The 16,301-nt window shown below is 42.7% G+C and overlaps 1 protein-coding gene across 4 annotated transcripts in view; it reads right to left on the bottom strand.

The window, feature by feature from the left end:
- Nucleotides 1-16,301, bottom strand: part of KIF26B (kinesin family member 26B) — a 296,108-nt gene that overhangs the window by 261,078 nt on the left and 18,729 nt on the right. Inside the window, exon 1 of one of the 4 annotated variants that reach the window (XM_083496728.1) lies at nucleotides 14,603-14,704. The exons of the other annotated variants lie outside the window; for them this stretch is intronic. The gene's annotated coding sequence lies outside the window, so the exon portion shown is untranslated. Of the gene's footprint in view, nucleotides 1-14,602; nucleotides 14,705-16,301 lie in introns of those variants that run through there. 4 annotated transcript variants of the gene reach the window in all.

Genomic DNA, 16,301 nt, shown 5'->3' with positions numbered 1-16,301 from the left:
CCTGTTAGGGTGTTGCCCCCTCTTGTTGTTGCCTCACAACTTTGGCTTTTTTAAACACTTTGCTCCATTACATGAGTTCTGTGTTAAATGTTAATATAATCATTCGTTCACTTGTCAAACGTCATTATTATCTCTTTGCAAAGTAGTTATCCTATCAGGTATTAAACATCTTGCTTCAGGCTTTTGACTATCCCCAGGGAAATTTAGTTGCTTCAAAAAGTTAACTACTTTATTAGCTTCCCAAAAAAACATTTCATACATTTTAATGCGTAAACCCAACATTACTGATCAAAAATGAAATGTGACTTAAGAGGATTTAAAGAATAATTAATGACAATCCACTGCACTGTAAGTATTCTATTTTAATCTTACCACTTTCATAATAAAAATACAACCTGTGGTACTTTATATCTGCAGTGTATTGTTCAGTCATGGAATAGCAAATCTGTGAATTGTTGTTGTTTTTAACAGGTAGGCAAACAGTTACAGTAATTGCTGATCCATAGCATTTGTTGAGCCAAACAAATTTCCTGAAGCTTTTCCTCCTCAGCACACTTAAGGTGTTGGGCTTGTTTCCATCACCTGTGGGCCAAGGGACTGACAAAAGGGGTTCTTGGATGTTAACAGGATCCAAAGAACCTCCTCTGCTTTGCCAAGTGCCTTTCTACACATAGGAAACCAGGCTCGTCTGATTCCTGTTCCTGCCCCCCCCCCTCTTCTGCATCTCATGGGTTTTGTGAGCACCCGTGACAAAGGTATTATTTGAACCTTGGGTTTCCAAGACAAGTCCAGCCCTCAGCCATAGTGGCTTTCAGTTGTTGTACAGAGGAAGGCTGTTTCCTGCCTATTAAAGGGTTTCCATGTGTCTGGGAAATCCAGGACATGTCCTATTTCGTGGGGCCAACATGCTCAACCAGGGGAAAGTTTATATTTTAAATTAAATGTCTGGGGGTTTTGGGGGGAGGTGTTATTTATTCATTTATTGATTGATTGATGGGAGGGCCTTGGTTTTCACAGGGACACAGGTGGCGCTGTGGGTTAAACCCCAGAGCCTAGGACTTGCCGATCAGAAGGTCGGCGGTTCGAATCCCCGTGACGGGGTGAGCTCCCGTTGCTCAGTCCCTGCTCCTGCCCACCTAGCAGTTCGAAAGCACATCAAAGTGCAAGTAGATAAATAGGTACCGCTCCAGAGGGAAGGCAAACAGCGTTTCCGTGCGCTGCTCTGGTTCGCCAGAAGCGGCTTAGTCCTGCTGGCCACATGACCCGGAAGCTGTACGCTGGCTCCCTCGGCCAATAAAGCGAGATGAGTGCCACAACCCCAGAGTCACTCACGACTGGACCTAATGGTCAGGGGTCCCTTTACCTTGGTTTTCACGCTGTTTCAGGAGTCGAACAGACTCCCAGAACAGATTAAATTTGAGAACCAAGGTACCACTGTAGATGGAGTCTGTATTCTTTATTTATTTTTAAATAGTTATACAGAGCTATGAATCAAAGAACTCCAGAGCGGTTTACAAACTAACAAATAAAATCATCAGACTTGGCATAAATATAGCAGGAGCAAAAACCTAAGGGTGATAACGTAATAGGAGGATAGTTCTGGCCAATCTACCTGGGTGCCAGTCAACACTATATATTGTAATTGTTAAAATAGCCACAACATCCTCCCCTAATGAGAGACCTACGTATCATGGATATATCTGAAGGCTTTTCCCAGTAAGAAAAGGAGGCACAACCAAAGAGCTAAGCGAAAGGTGAGAAACAGCAATCTCAAAATGAGATCAATGCACAAAGAATAAAGCAAAGATCTAAATCATGTTGAGAGAAGGCTGAAAATTCCCGTACGCAGGACAGTCCAAGCAAGCCTTTTGATTGCCAATCAATAAGGAGGCTTAGAAACGTGACGGAAACTGCCTTTTCCTATTCCCAGAAAAACTAATAAAGCAATTAAAGGGGAGTTTCGCTAAGCCATTGCTATAAAATAATTGACTTTTAAATTGAGATGTGAGAAAATAGGTTAGACAAGGTTAGAAAAGGTTAAAGGAGAAGTTAGGACATAAGGGGAGAAATGATTGTTTTCTTCTACAAATAAGAAAAAAAAAGGATTAAGGACAGCCTTACACAGCTTTGCTTTTGGAAAGGACCTCGTCCCTGTCCTCTAGGAAATTGCTAAACAAGGAGCTTCAAACAAAACTTGCAATTATCTGCTTTCTGTTCCTCAGCAGTTTAGTAAGCTGAACCCAACCAAATGCTATTGTGTGGGTTCCAGCCAGCCAGCCAAACTTTTTTCTAGAATACTTCTTTCCATTCAGTGCCGGATTACCAAATAGGCAGAGGAGGCACGAGCCTGTGGGCCCCACACCTTTTAGGGGCCCTGCGACAACAGAGTTGATCTTGATCTTGTTGGTAAAATAAAAAATGCATTAGGAGATCCTTTGTGAGGGGCCCTCCAAGATTTCAACTGCCTTAGGGGCCTTCATAGGATTTAATCTGGCACTCCTTTCCCAGTTTTAGATTTGATATCCCGCTTTATCAATACCCGAAGGAGTCTCAAAGCAGCTAACATTCTCCTTTCCCTTCCTCCCCCACAGCAAACACTCTGTGAGGTGAGTGGGGCTGAGAGACTTCAGAGAAGTGTGACTGGCCCAAGGTCACCTAGCAGCTGCATGTGGAGGAGCAGGGAAGCGAACCCGGTTCACCAGATTACGAATCTACTGCTCTTAACCACTACACCACACTGGCTCTCATTTTCTGTCATTCTCTCGTTTTCTGTCATTCCCCTTCCCCAACAGACAGAGAGCATTTTAAGGCCATGGAGCATGTGTAGTTTGGGCTGTTTGGTGGGTCTAAGGTTTTGGTGTGCTTTTGGAAATATGGGGGTTTTGCCACCTCTGGGCCTGCCAGTACCTTCCTCTTGTGTTTTGGCACAGGGGGACTAGCACTCAGGGAATTAGTTCGCTGTACATATATGGGAAGCATCTGAAAAGCTCACCTCTTCGGCCCTGACAAATGCAATCTTCAATGGAAAGCTAAAGCAATATATTGCTCCAAAAAAATAATAATTTATATCGTTGAAGTATTTTGTGGGAAAGCAGATTGAAAGAGATTGCCAACAGGTGTGTGATAAATAGGGTCTGGGATTTCTGTCAGGTAAAAGCTTGCCAGAAAGGTTGGGGAGAAAGATAGGTGGACGACTTCACCTCACTCGCCAGGTGCAGAATGTTGCTGGTAGCAATGAAAGATACTAGTTGAGCTGCCAAAAGCTAGATAGCTTTACTAACCGCTCTCTCCATCCTATGAATGAGAGGCGAGTAACCTGGAGCATGTACATGGCTTTAATATGTTATACTATTAATTAGCATCGTGGCCAAGATATAAAAAACTAGCATCTGGGAAGCAAAATAAATAAAAACAAAGGTTGGACAAGTTTTAAACCAGCCAGGTGGCAAGCCTAATCCCAGTCAAAGGGAGCTTGCTGATAACCATCAGCTCATTTCACACAAGTCATTAAACATCCATTAGAATGTAATTAGTTTTTATCACTGCGGACCTGTGCTGACCTGAAGTAGAATTTGAGCTACAGGACTGGAGCACGTTTTCAGAGCTCTGAATCATTCAGTCGTCCACATTACTTCAGAGCTGGATGCCAACCTCTTGTATGTTGCTGATGGTGGGAGATCTTTAGAGGAGGACTCCACAGAGATCCTGAGCTGGCGTACCCAAACACTGCCTCTTCAGACATGGGAAGGCTTGGTTGAGAAACGGGGGGTGCCTGAATTACTCATGCTCCACAAACCAGTTATTACAATAATATCTGAAGTATCAAACGCACACGCTTCAAGCACCCACTTAGCTGGCCTTAACTTTTCCAGGTTTGTGTCTTGCAGAGCAGCTGATGCAACAGTGGGACCACGCATCTTTGGGCTTATGTACCCTTGTCTGATGGAGTGCATGCATGCAACCTGAGACTTCTCCCGCATGAAAGTTGCCACTGCTCTTCCCTTTTCAAGCCCCTCCTGGTTCTAGGAGACAATGGGGCAGGGGATGGCATGAATATGACTGGCCCACCTGTTGTCTGAACAGCCTCTTCCTCCTCTTCCAAAACATCCTGTACCCCCATCTTCATCTCTGACTGCTCTTCCCCCTCCCCTGCTTTGGAGGTGGCACCAAACCCTATAAATTGCTGGTCCCCTCTTCTGGGTCAGTCTCCAGCCCCCTTGCCTCTGCCACACACTTGTCAGGGTCTTGCCAGTCCAGACACAAATTCACAATTTCAGGCGCAGGATAATACAGTGGTACCTCGGGTTACATACGCTTCAGGTTACAGACTCCACTAACCCAGAAATAGTACCTCGGGTTAAGAACTTTGCTTCAGGATGAGAACAGAAATCGTGCTCTGGTGGCGCGGCGGCAGCAGGAGGCACCATTAGCTAAAGTGGTACTTCAGGTTAAGAACAGTTTCAGGTTAAGAACAGACCTCCGGAATGAATTAAGTACTTAAACCGAGGCACCACTGTATCTCACTGCCATTATTAAAAAGCAGGTCAGAGACAGCCATTTCTGAATCCTTGGGGCCAGCAAGAAAATGGGTCCACCAGGGGCCAGAAGGGAATTCTCCTGTACAAACAGACCCTTTCATGAGTGTCTAGACTCCTGAATGGGTAGAAAGATGACAATTATAGAGCAGATAGCTGAAAATACACTTACATATTATATACTTGTAGCATAAAATAAAAAGCGGAAAGATGCAACACACTGAAAGGTAAAATATCAGTGGGTTAGAGCCAGGCTTAGTCATACTTAGAGCAGACATAGTAACATTAATGAAATTAAAGAATAAAAGCTGACAACCCAAGATGTGATACATGTATTTATAGACAAATGTTCTTTAAAGTTTTTTAAATACCACTTTTTGTCAAACATAACCTCCAAGTGATTTCTCTAAAAAAAGTAATCAATAATAGCAAAATCAATAAAACATCGTAAGACACTATTGGAATATTCTTAACAAATAATAGCGGTTTCATTCCATTTATCGGCCATACAAGAAGAGATCCAAGCAGGCACAATGTGATTTAACCTCCAAAGGGCTTAGGGAAGCAAATTGGTTTTTACCGTAGGATGAAAGTGCATTCAAGTTGTGGCCATTTGTGCTTCCAATCACGTAGACGCATACAAATATATAACTATTCCCAGGGGAAAGGGTAAGCTACAGAAAACTGCCCATTACTACTGCTCAAAGGTAGCACTGGAATGTCGCCATTCAAACAGTACTTGGAAAATTGCAAAACTACCTGTGGAAATAGCTGCTTTCATTTTTCAGAGCAATGCTCTCCCTCGCACTCTGGGTTTCTGGAGGAATATCCTGAACATGTGCCAAGGTGAAAGATCTAAGGCCGAAAATTATAGGTCATTTACCTAAGTTATCTCTCTTTGCCTTTGGGGGAAATGTCCTAAAACAGCTATAAAGTTATAATTATCCAGGTGGCAAATAGCCCTTTAAGGCTAAAGTTTACCAGTGTTCATAACAGCAGCTGTTAAAAGGAAGACAAGGAGAGAGAGAGAGAGAGAGAGAGAGAGAGAGAGGGGAGTCAAATAATTCACCCTCCACCCTCACCATTAAAGTAAGTCAGCCTTGCTTTATTAAACAAAGAGGTGATTTTTAAAAGTCTGTATACGATGACGTTAATAGTAGATTGATTGAATTCAACTAAGTCCTATTCAGAGTAGACCCACTGAAATCAATGAAGCTACGTTAATCGTAGTCATTAGCTTCAGTGGGTCTACTCTGTATAGGACTAGCAAGGAATACTACCCATGTGTTTAAAGTCATCTTAGAAATATAGAAATTCTTGTGCTATACCTGCCTAAGCCATACTCAGTAGCCCCATGGAAATCAATGGACAAGTTAGTCATGACTACTTTAAACCCATTCATTTCAATGGGTCTAGTCCATAGGTTCCCAAACCATGGTTTGCAGACCACTAGTGATCCACAACTTGTCTTAAAAAAATTAATTTAAAATTATACAACATCTAGCACAGCACATTGCAATTGCTGCAGCAGACAGAAAAATCCTTAAGTGGCCTGCCAAGACACTCCAGTTTTCAAGTGGTCTAGGGGGAGAAGAGTTTGGGACCCACTAGTCTAGGACAAGAATGACATTAGTCAGACGCAACCCATTGGCTACGAAAATAGCATTATTTTGTAATAATGCTATTATTATGCAGACAAGGTTTAAATGTTATGCAAAGTTCAGTGGTTCTGAAAGAAAACTATGTTTAAGATATGTTGCTGGGAAATCTAAAGTTCATAGCCTAAATGGATTTGTTTATCTGTTACATTTATTAGGCACCTCATAAAATAATTTTCTTAAGCAATGTGGACTACATTAAATATAAAACAAGGCTGAAGCACAGAACTACAATCGATTCAACCCTGAATCCAAACTCTGCATAAAAGAATGAAGCAAATGCAACCGATAGCAACAAAAGCTTTAACACAAAAGTTAAAGGTGTGTTAAGTAAGGGAGGGAACCTCCAGCCCACAAGTCTAATTAGGCACACCAAGGGACACCATTTGGCCCAAGAGGTCATTTTCTCCAAGGCAACCTGCCCCACGCCTGGTATCGTACAGCGCCCGGTATGTTGTGCAAACGCATCCAGCTGCAGTTGCAAAAGCACAACTGGGAGCATTACAATGTGCTGCTGGTTATTCCTATGCCAGCACAGCTTCCATTCAGCATTTTTATTTTGGCACCAAATGCAAGTCCTAATGGGAATGGCTTACTTGAGACCTCCCAGGCAGAAAACCCACTGGGATCTGCTGCACTTGGGAATTTCTCAACTGGAGCTGGCTGCTGAGTGGCTAAGGCTAGTCACACAATACACTATGATGTCACTTTAAAGAGACATGCCTTCCCCCAAAGGATTATGGGTGGTTCACAGTTACTGAGTGTCTCCTCGCCTTCCTCCCCAGCAAGCATGTTTGTATATATACAAGCAGTGTAAGTTACTTGTCTGTGCCACTCCCTGCTGAGTGTATGTGCTACGTGTGTGTGGACATGAAACTGGCATGTGGCCGTTGGAGGCTGGTCAGCCCAATAAGGCTGTCAGGACAAAGAAGATTAGCCACCCCTGCTTTAAACAGGATTTGCTACACCATTTTCCCATGCCCAGAGCTTGCCATGCTCTGAGGGTCTTTCCTCAGAGCAAGGCATCATGGGTGAGGTGGCCCTAAGAACGCCTGTTTAATGTCGCATAGCTTGCGACAGTAAAAATCTACACTGGAATTATTACAGTGATGGTAAATATATCCCTGCCCCCAGATGGGGACACAGAACCCCATCCATATCAAAAGATTCATATTCTAGACAGCACAGTGGAGACCACATGAACATTTCTGCTTCCATATGCAAAATCTCCCATTCTAGATAAGGGTATTTCTACCCCATTTTAGCGTCATGGTGTCAGGGTATAGTCTGTTTGTTGCTACAAATATGATTATGTGTTCTGGTATTTGCAACAAAATGGTTGGCACCTCTTTGTGCTTAAAAGTAAACGTTCTGCTAATACTAGTAACCATGTTCCGTCATGCTGTTGTAAAGCAGGAAGACCATGAGTATGCCCCACTGAGAGCAAAGGAAGAAAACTGGGCAACTTTCCTTGCAAGCCCAAAAATGTAATTGCAGCAATATTGCTCATCCACCACTCAAGCAAAATACAAATTCAATTGGTCTTAGCTAAATGATGTCTTGCCGTATTTCTGTCTCTTGGACATAACACTGCCAGGGTCTAGGAATCAGCACTCTTAAAAAAAAAAAAAAACAGACTAAATGACACAAATTAGGAAGACTATCATGGGTTTACTTAATTTGCATCCTTTATTATGTAGTGTAAATGGACAGGAGTGGGTGGGGGGATTTTAGGCATACAGAATTAGGAAAGGGGAGCAGGAAATGGAGGGATGGAGAAAGTCTGGGTGTTACTTTGAGTAAAACCATTAATCCTTACAATTAGATCCAACTCAGGCCCAGAGTCTCAACTGGAATTTTCTGCACAGGCCCCGCCCCCCCCAGAACATAAGAAGCGCATGCTGGATAAGGCCAATGGCCCATCTAGTCCAGTATCCTCCTCTCAGTGGCCACCTAGCTGCACTCTTCCCTCTTGCAGTTTCCCGCAAACTGGAATTCAGAAGCACCGCTGCCTCTGATCATGGGGACAAATCATGGCTGTCATAGCTGGTAACCTTGGAGAGCCTTATCCTCCAGGAATTTGCCTAATCCTCTTTTAGCTGCATCCAAGTTGGTGGATAAGGGCTAAAAACTGGCACTTAAAAAATAAAAGTGGAAACCTGAAAAATCTGTGCATCTTATTAGATTCCATGAAAGAGTGTAAATGCAAAGTCCAATCAGAGTCATGCAAATTTTACAGCACCCTATATATAGTGCTATATGTCCCTACATAGGTCCTGAATAATAGGTACTATTAGGGCACAGTAAATGTCCAAGTAGATTCCTTTTCTTTATACTAATCACAATCATTGTAAGTATTTGTTACAATAGCCAAGGAAAGGAGCATTGCTCTCTTACAGACAAATGCACAATCAGGACTTAATCACACACTAAATGAAAGGCAAAGTTTCCATTTTTTAAAAAATGGCATATTGGATGACTGGCAGCTGAATCTTCCAACATGCTGGTCGAACATTCTGTTGGAAATTTTGTGGTGAGGAGGCCTAAGGGTATACTGGAACCCATATGTATGGCCTGCTGGGAAGAAAAGCAACAAAACCAAAGGAATTTATCTGCAAGCCAGAAATGCAGTCCAATACATCCCAGTGTCTTTGTAGTCACTGGCCAAAAAACTGTAGGACAGGAAGAGATTTGCTTTTTACTGAGCAGAGTCGCATTTAGAATGCTGCCTCTACAGTTTTCTTTCTATCTTCACGGGTAAAAAGACTCGCAACCTAACATTACTTTCTAAAAACAAAAGCAAAAAAACAAAAGCCCTTCTTCTCTGCCCCCCCGCTACAACTTAGGGTATAACTGCAGTGATCCTTCAGTCTGAGTCAGACTCTAGGCACTACACCACACTGGCTCTCATGGCACATCAGAGTGCTTTTGCATTCAGAGATATCACACACATTTCTTCCACGGGCTCTTCATCTTTAAAATAATATGCATGGCCAGCCCTACAATGAGACAAGAGTGAGGTAACTGCCTTTGGCAGCAGATGCTGACAGCACAGCAATGGCAGCCCCTTGCTTGTTCCTTCAGAGCCCCAACCATTCTCCTCAGTTAGAGATGTCTGTGCAACACAATTTTCCCTGTGCCCCCCGAGCCAGCCTGCAATGCTGTCCTATCATCAGTGCTGAAGCAGTGGCGTAGCGTGGGGGGTGCAGGGGGGGCCCGGCCGCACCAGGCGTAACATCGGGGGGGCGCTTGCACTCGCAGCTCTCTGCCCCTACCGGGTTAGGGGGTGCAAATTACTTGCCTTGCCCCGGGTGCTGACAACCCACGCTACGCCACTGTGCTGAAGTAAAATTCAGCTTCGTGGAACTGTACATGGAATGGGGCACCCTCTTGTCCTTTGCCTCAGGCAGTAAAGTGTCTAAGGACAGCCCTGAGATGCTGCTCTTATTTCTCTTAAATTTGTTACTAGAGATACGCAGCCATAAACAAAGGCATTAAAGAGGCCTGTGTAAGGACATTACACAACCCCAAAGTTTCTGCCCATTTCTCCTGGGAACTACATATGTACTAGCAATGCATCACCTCTCATGATTATTCAGTTTTCAGAGAAACTATCATTATCCTGAGTTAATAAGAGTATGCACAATCCAATAAAGGCCCAAGACCCATTTTTGTTCTCTACAGATTGACTAAGAAAAAAACCTGCCTCATCTTCGCCAGTGCAATGTGTTCAGGATGAAACACGGAAGCCCTTATTTCACACCTTTGATCCTTCCTGCTGGTTCCAGCTGGGAGTTCTAAAGTGCTGAGAGATTTTGGTTTTGGAATGTGCTGCACAAGCCTATTCAATATAAGCAACACAAGTTGGATGGCCATCTGTCATGGATGCTTTAGCTGAGATTCCTGCATTGAAGGCTTGGACTACATGATCCTTGGGTCCCTTCCAACTCTACAATTCTATGATTCTATAAGTTATCTTTTTTTAAAGTACATACCTTCACATATATTGACTTCTAATCACAAATTATTGGGACAGAAAACACGCAAAGCAAACACACATGAATAAAGAGTATCCCCCCAAAAAAAATTCTTAGTGCGTGAGCTTTTAAATTGTGGTGGCTAAAAGCATAGCTCTCAACTGTCCTGGGAAAACTGTGACATCCCATTTTTTCACATGAGAGAATGATGTTCGTTTTGGTCCCCGCAATTTCACCCTGGAAAAAGTGCTTTTTCTGGGGCCACAATTTTGCATGGGTCACATGAGTGGCCCGTAATTACAAACATAACAAAAGTCCTCATAAACAATACATAAAACATCAAGAAGTACACAACCAAACTGCAATTTCCACACAAATCATAGTATGAGCTAAAAGATACAAAATAATATATCAATAAAACAACACACACACACACACACACACACACACAACAAAACCTCTAAGCAGGACCCCAACCCAAGAGTCTGTTCAGCAGCCTCAGCTTTTGTAGCTGAAGTCAGTCAAGGCCCCACCATCCCAGGCCAGGTGGGAAAGGCCTGCAAGGCAGGGAGCAGGACTTCCAGGACTCACAGTCAAGATGGTAAGTGTAATAATAAAAAGATGTGAGTTACCTGTACATGGTCAGATATCCTTAATTAAGATGTTATTGAAATCAGTGGAGCTAATTACATCTAACTCAGAGTAAATTGTGGCAAGTACACCACTTATTTTCAGGTGCTGGGTGCAAACTTGGTGATACATCATAGTACGGAACTATTTCAGTTATCTGAGCACTCTGCTTTTCTGAATTCAGTGCATGCCCCATGTCAATTAACTGTTTGATGATTAAATCAGTGGGGCTTATATATGCATGCATGCTCTCAAATGTACCCTCTGTGGAGATTCCTTTTGTTTGCTGGAACATCTGGTTATCTAAATGCTCTGGAAGTCCTTCACTGTACAGATAAAATATGCACCGTTCAGGTTTTTTAAATAACAGACAACACAGAAAAGACCGTAACAAATTACCATTCACCCTTTTTTAAAAAAACAAAAAAGTAGAACTACAGGAACAGCCACACAAAGCACCCTGAACAAGCTGAACATCCATTCGAGTTTTCACCACTCACAGCAAAACTAGAAATTTGATTCCTACATCTCAGAGTTGTTTCGTCACCTCAAGAGCAGATGAGCATCTGTCCTTCACATCTGTATGGCAAGCTCAAAAGCAAGACAATCCTGGGCTGTTCTGTTTTATCAGCTCCTATAAATGCAGGCTGCCAGGCAACACAGCAGGCTGCTGTCTTAGGGGTTAGACTTAATTGCTACATTCACAGAGCCAGGGGCAATCCTATCCAGGTGAGCTATTAGCTAGCAGACAAAAGAAAAGAGGTTTAAAGTTTTTAGTGCACATGTTTTGAGGAAAAGAAACTGCAGCATGTACAGAAAGTAGGAGGGTTGTAGCAAATTAGGGCCTCTCATGTTTTGATTGCTCTAACATGCCTGAGCCATCCTGACAGGACCCATCACCATGCTGTGATAAAGGGATGCCTGGGCTTCCTCATGACTTCAGCCAATATACAGATGTCCTTCACATATGACTGCACTCTCAACATTCACTGCCGCTGCCCTTTTTTCCCTTTAGTTGGATAAATGAGGACTGGACTTGCATGGAGTTTGATTTCCGCCCCTTTCGCTTTGAAGTACACATACTCTCTGTCCCCAATATTTTGTTCAAGGCCATATAAGCATAAGAAAACAAAATGGGAAGTTCTCACTGTAGTTGCCACATCACCAACATCCTCCTCCCTGAATTTAAAAATTCGTTTAAAAAATCAGGAGCCAAACTATGAAGCAAAGGGGATAAAAGAAGAATTGATCAGCTAAACAACATACATTAGACACCAGTTGCCATATACAGCACTCAGTAAAACTATGAAGAATTTTAATCCATCTTCTACAAAAGAAGCTACAGTGTGAACAACCATGATAGATAACTAGATAATACTTGAAGAAACTATTCATCAGAAAGGGACAAAGCTCCCCTTACTACTCTTCGCAATACAGATTATTAGCATTTATATGATGTCAAGCGTAGCCTTAGCCCTTTGATCTTAGATGAGATACAGGCTGGCTGTAAAAGAATAAGTAACGACGAGAGTAGGAGCCCAGAATACTCACTACTGTATTATTTAGCACAACAGGAAATATTAAGGTGCATTTAACAAGCAAGGATTCATCCAGGCCACAACTGACTCAGGATGGAGCACTATGATGCAAGTCAGAGGAGACCTATCAAGAGATCAATGCTAGACTGCATTGGTAAAATGGCCATTTCCTCCTATCAAATTAACTTCCACTCTCTTTCCTCATTCCATTCCTTCCCCAAGCAGTAATATTTGTCAACTGATGGCTTTCTTCCCCTCAGGCTACTTCTCATTTGCTGCTGGGCTTTGCTCTCCAACAGCATTTCTCAAGCAGTGGGCCAAGCACCACCCAGGTGTCCTGGCCAGGAGAAAGCTAGCGACAGGCACTTTCAGGTGGCACCCAGTGCCACAGACCGCCCACTGCCTCCCCACTGGTCGGCCTTGCCCCCTTAGCCATGCCAGTGTCGTTTGGCTGGACCAGCGCTGACAGCAGTAACTCCTTACATGCTGAGGAAAGGTGTCCAGGAGACAGAGGAGTTCAGGGGAGAGGGAAGGTCTTTCTCCTCTCAGGGGAAAGCGCCAAATGAGTTGCTGAGGGAAATTAGAAAATGAGGCAAAATTAAGATTTATGAACAAATAAATAAATGCAGTGGAAATAGAATGGAAAGGGTAAGAAAGCTGTTATATACTCAAGAAGTGAATGTGAACGCAACAAGTAGAAGGGATAAAAGAAAACAGCAGTTTGTGGGGGCTAATATGGCACAAGCAGAATGTGAAAGGAGAAAAGAAGAAATCACAGGAGATGGGTAAAAGAAAAGAAAAATACTTGGATAGGCATGTGAAGGTGGGAAGGGAAACTGTACAAGAAAAAAATCTTCTCCCTTTAGAGCTTCCAAATCAGCAAATTCTGCCTAAAATGGAGAGGCTGAATCAGAGCAAATGTTTGGATTTAGCTTCAGGAAGCAGAGCTGTGGAACTCCCTGCCACCATGAAAATGCTATGGCAATGAATTTGCCAATTTCCATTTTGTGACTGGCTGTGCCCCTGCACCATCTTGAGCCTCAGTAAATTTTCAGCCATTTCAAGTGAGCCCTTAGGGTAAAAAGCTTGAGAACCTCCACTCCTGAGTGGCAGCATTATTCCTTATATAGATTGCTTGTTGGATCAGCTGGAACTATTTGTGTAGAAAATATATCACAAAAACAACCCATCAGAGGATTTACAGAAGTGTTGGAGAACTCTCTTCTCATGTGTATCCAACAAAGTCTGAGCCTAAGCATCTTCCAGACATTTTACAAGATCTAATTTTTGATACTGGTTAAGTCATCATCCATTAGTTATTTTTAGCAGATTTTTTAAAAAATATATGCTGCAGCAATTGCATGGAGTTTGGGTTTGATGTTTTGGTTCCTTTGTAGAAGAAATGGATTTCAATCTATTTCAAAGTGGCTATGGCACACTAGGATATAGCAAGACTTTAAGACTCCAGCTGTACTTTTTTTTAACCGAGGGTGAGTGATCAGTCTTGTGATTGTAGGGATTTTTCCTGTGCAAATGCTCACTGTTAATCAATGAGAAGAAAGAAAATGCAGCTTTTCAGAAAAAATTGTATTTTTTTTTACTCATTTCCAGTAAATGAAGGATACTGGGGGGCTTATCTATGCTTCCTCTTGTCCCACTGCTTTCCGCAACCCCGGGGAAAACCTGCTCTTTAGCACTGAATTGGAGCAAACAGCACATTGGATTGACATTTGCTCCATTTTGGACTAAAGAGTGGGTTTTCCTTGGGAAAAGAGCAGGACAAGGGGGAAATTGCTCAGACTGCCCTAGGCATGAGACAAGCAGAAGTTTGGATGAGCCCTGACAGTGAACACTCTCACTCTCTTTTCTCTCTCTCTCTCTCTCTCTCTATATATATATATATATATTCAGTTCTTGGTATGCTGGGGAGGTGGGGAAGGGGGAGCCTTGAAAGTATACTAAGTAGTTGCTTAACTGTGCATTCCTTCAGCTACAAAGAACAAAGTCAAGACTATTAAATTCATTTCATTTAGTGGAAACAGGATTCCAGACCTTGGAAAGTCAGTACTTTACTCAGAAAACCACTTAGCCTTTTTTCTTTTCCCAAAGAGCTATGTTGCTAATCAGAAACAGGCTAGTCACTATCCATCACTGGAGAAGGCAACATACACACACACAAACACACAAAGATATATAGATATAGATAGGAGCAGATACACAACACACACACACACAGAGCGTATTAAAGCAAAATCAAATCAAACCTGCAATAGGGCAATGAATCCTATCCTCCCACATTTCACAGGTAGATGGGTAAATAATGGTTCAACTGAGATTTCATTCACACAGAGGAATAGGGTATGCCGGGAACTCGTCTCAGTCTGACAATTTGCTGCAGATGCTGGCTTAGGGGAGCAATTTATCAGTGTCATCCACTTGCATTACTATACACTAGTTCCTCAACAGCACTGCTTCTGCCCTGGCTTCCCAGACAATCCTCTCCAGCCCTTGAAATTCAGCCACAAAAAAGAGCCCTTATCTTGGCTTTCCTGCTACATACCTATTGCAGTGATCCAAACTACTGTGATTCAGTGCAGGGTAGAAGGAAGAGTAGACACTTTGTTGTGCTGATAAAAAGGGACCCCTAAAAATACAGACTATGGGTTTTTTAAAATCTCTTTCCCCCACCCTCAGACTCCCACACCAACCCTCTCCCTCTCCCTCTCTCTCTCATATGCACACATCCTTGTCCCTTCTTCTTTATATTCCCTTTGTATTGATGTACAATTCACTGTTTTAAAAAGAACCATCACAAGAATTCAGCTCAGTGCAAATGACTCCTGAAAGATATAGGCATTTTAGATGCTTCATCTTTGGTTAAACTGAAATGGAATATTAAACAGGCAATACACAGAGACACAGAGCTACAGGGGAGCACTCAAGCACCAACATCCATTATTTAACTGCTGCATCAGCAGCAGACAAAGCTGTTAATATCAGACAATCCAGCCCAGTGGTTGGGTCATGTATCAGGGAGTTGGACGCATAAGGAACCAATCCCACCTGGTGTGACCTGATATCTGAACTTGGGCATGTCATTTTCTGCCCACTATTATTCTCTTGCTTCATCTTTCTTATCTCCTTGAACTACAAGGTTTTCAAGGCCCCCTCTCTATCCGTACATAAAACACATCAGGGCTGGCTCTCTCGGCCTCCATATTCCAAAAGCAAAAAACAATAATAAATTCAGTGCTCTTTTTCTAGAAAAAGAGGTGCCGGAACGCACCATGAATGCCTCCCTCGTTCTCTTAGAATGATAATGGCGTCCACCTGAGAGGTGCCAGAACTGAGTTCCGACGAGTTCCAGCTAAAAAAAGCTCTGAATTTCATCAACAAAAACAGCCAAGCCGTGCATAAGTTCTAATATCTGGTATAATAACACAATCACCTACGTGATATTGCCATGTGCTGTAATGTCTCCCAGTGAAGTTGCTCTCCGCTTACACCAGTTTGTTCCTTTCTAAATGATACGTGCTGTCAATTACTAAGCCCAATAATTTTGCAAAGATTCAAGGAATATGTAATGTGTTTGGAAAAGGTGCACCAGCACCAGTCTAAATCTATGACAATAGGGCTGAAATACAAATATTGGTTTGTGCTCTTTCATCCTTTTCTGCATGTACAATGGGACATTTGTTTCCAATGATAGCTCCTTGCACTACATCAGATGACATTCCCTAGACTTGCCATACGTCAGGAAAATTCCTGACGTGTCCTGGTTTTCAGGTGTAAAAAAGGCTTTGGGGGAATTTTGCCCAATTAGCAAAATGTCAGGGGAAAGCCAGATGCAGCGGAAGCAGCTCAAGAAGCTTAAAATCACTATTTTTGGGTTAGGTTTCCTCCAAAAAGCTCAGCAACTTTGCGCGTATCAGGAATTTTACTTTTTGAAATACGGCAACCCTA

This window comes from Podarcis liolepis, assembly GCF_965112155.1.
Source record: "Podarcis liolepis genome assembly, chromosome: 3".
NCBI classification, from domain to species: domain Eukaryota; kingdom Metazoa; phylum Chordata; class Lepidosauria; order Squamata; family Lacertidae; genus Podarcis; species Podarcis liolepis.
Note: the sequence above shows the minus strand (reverse complement) of the source record. Positions and strands in the feature narration are given on the sequence as shown.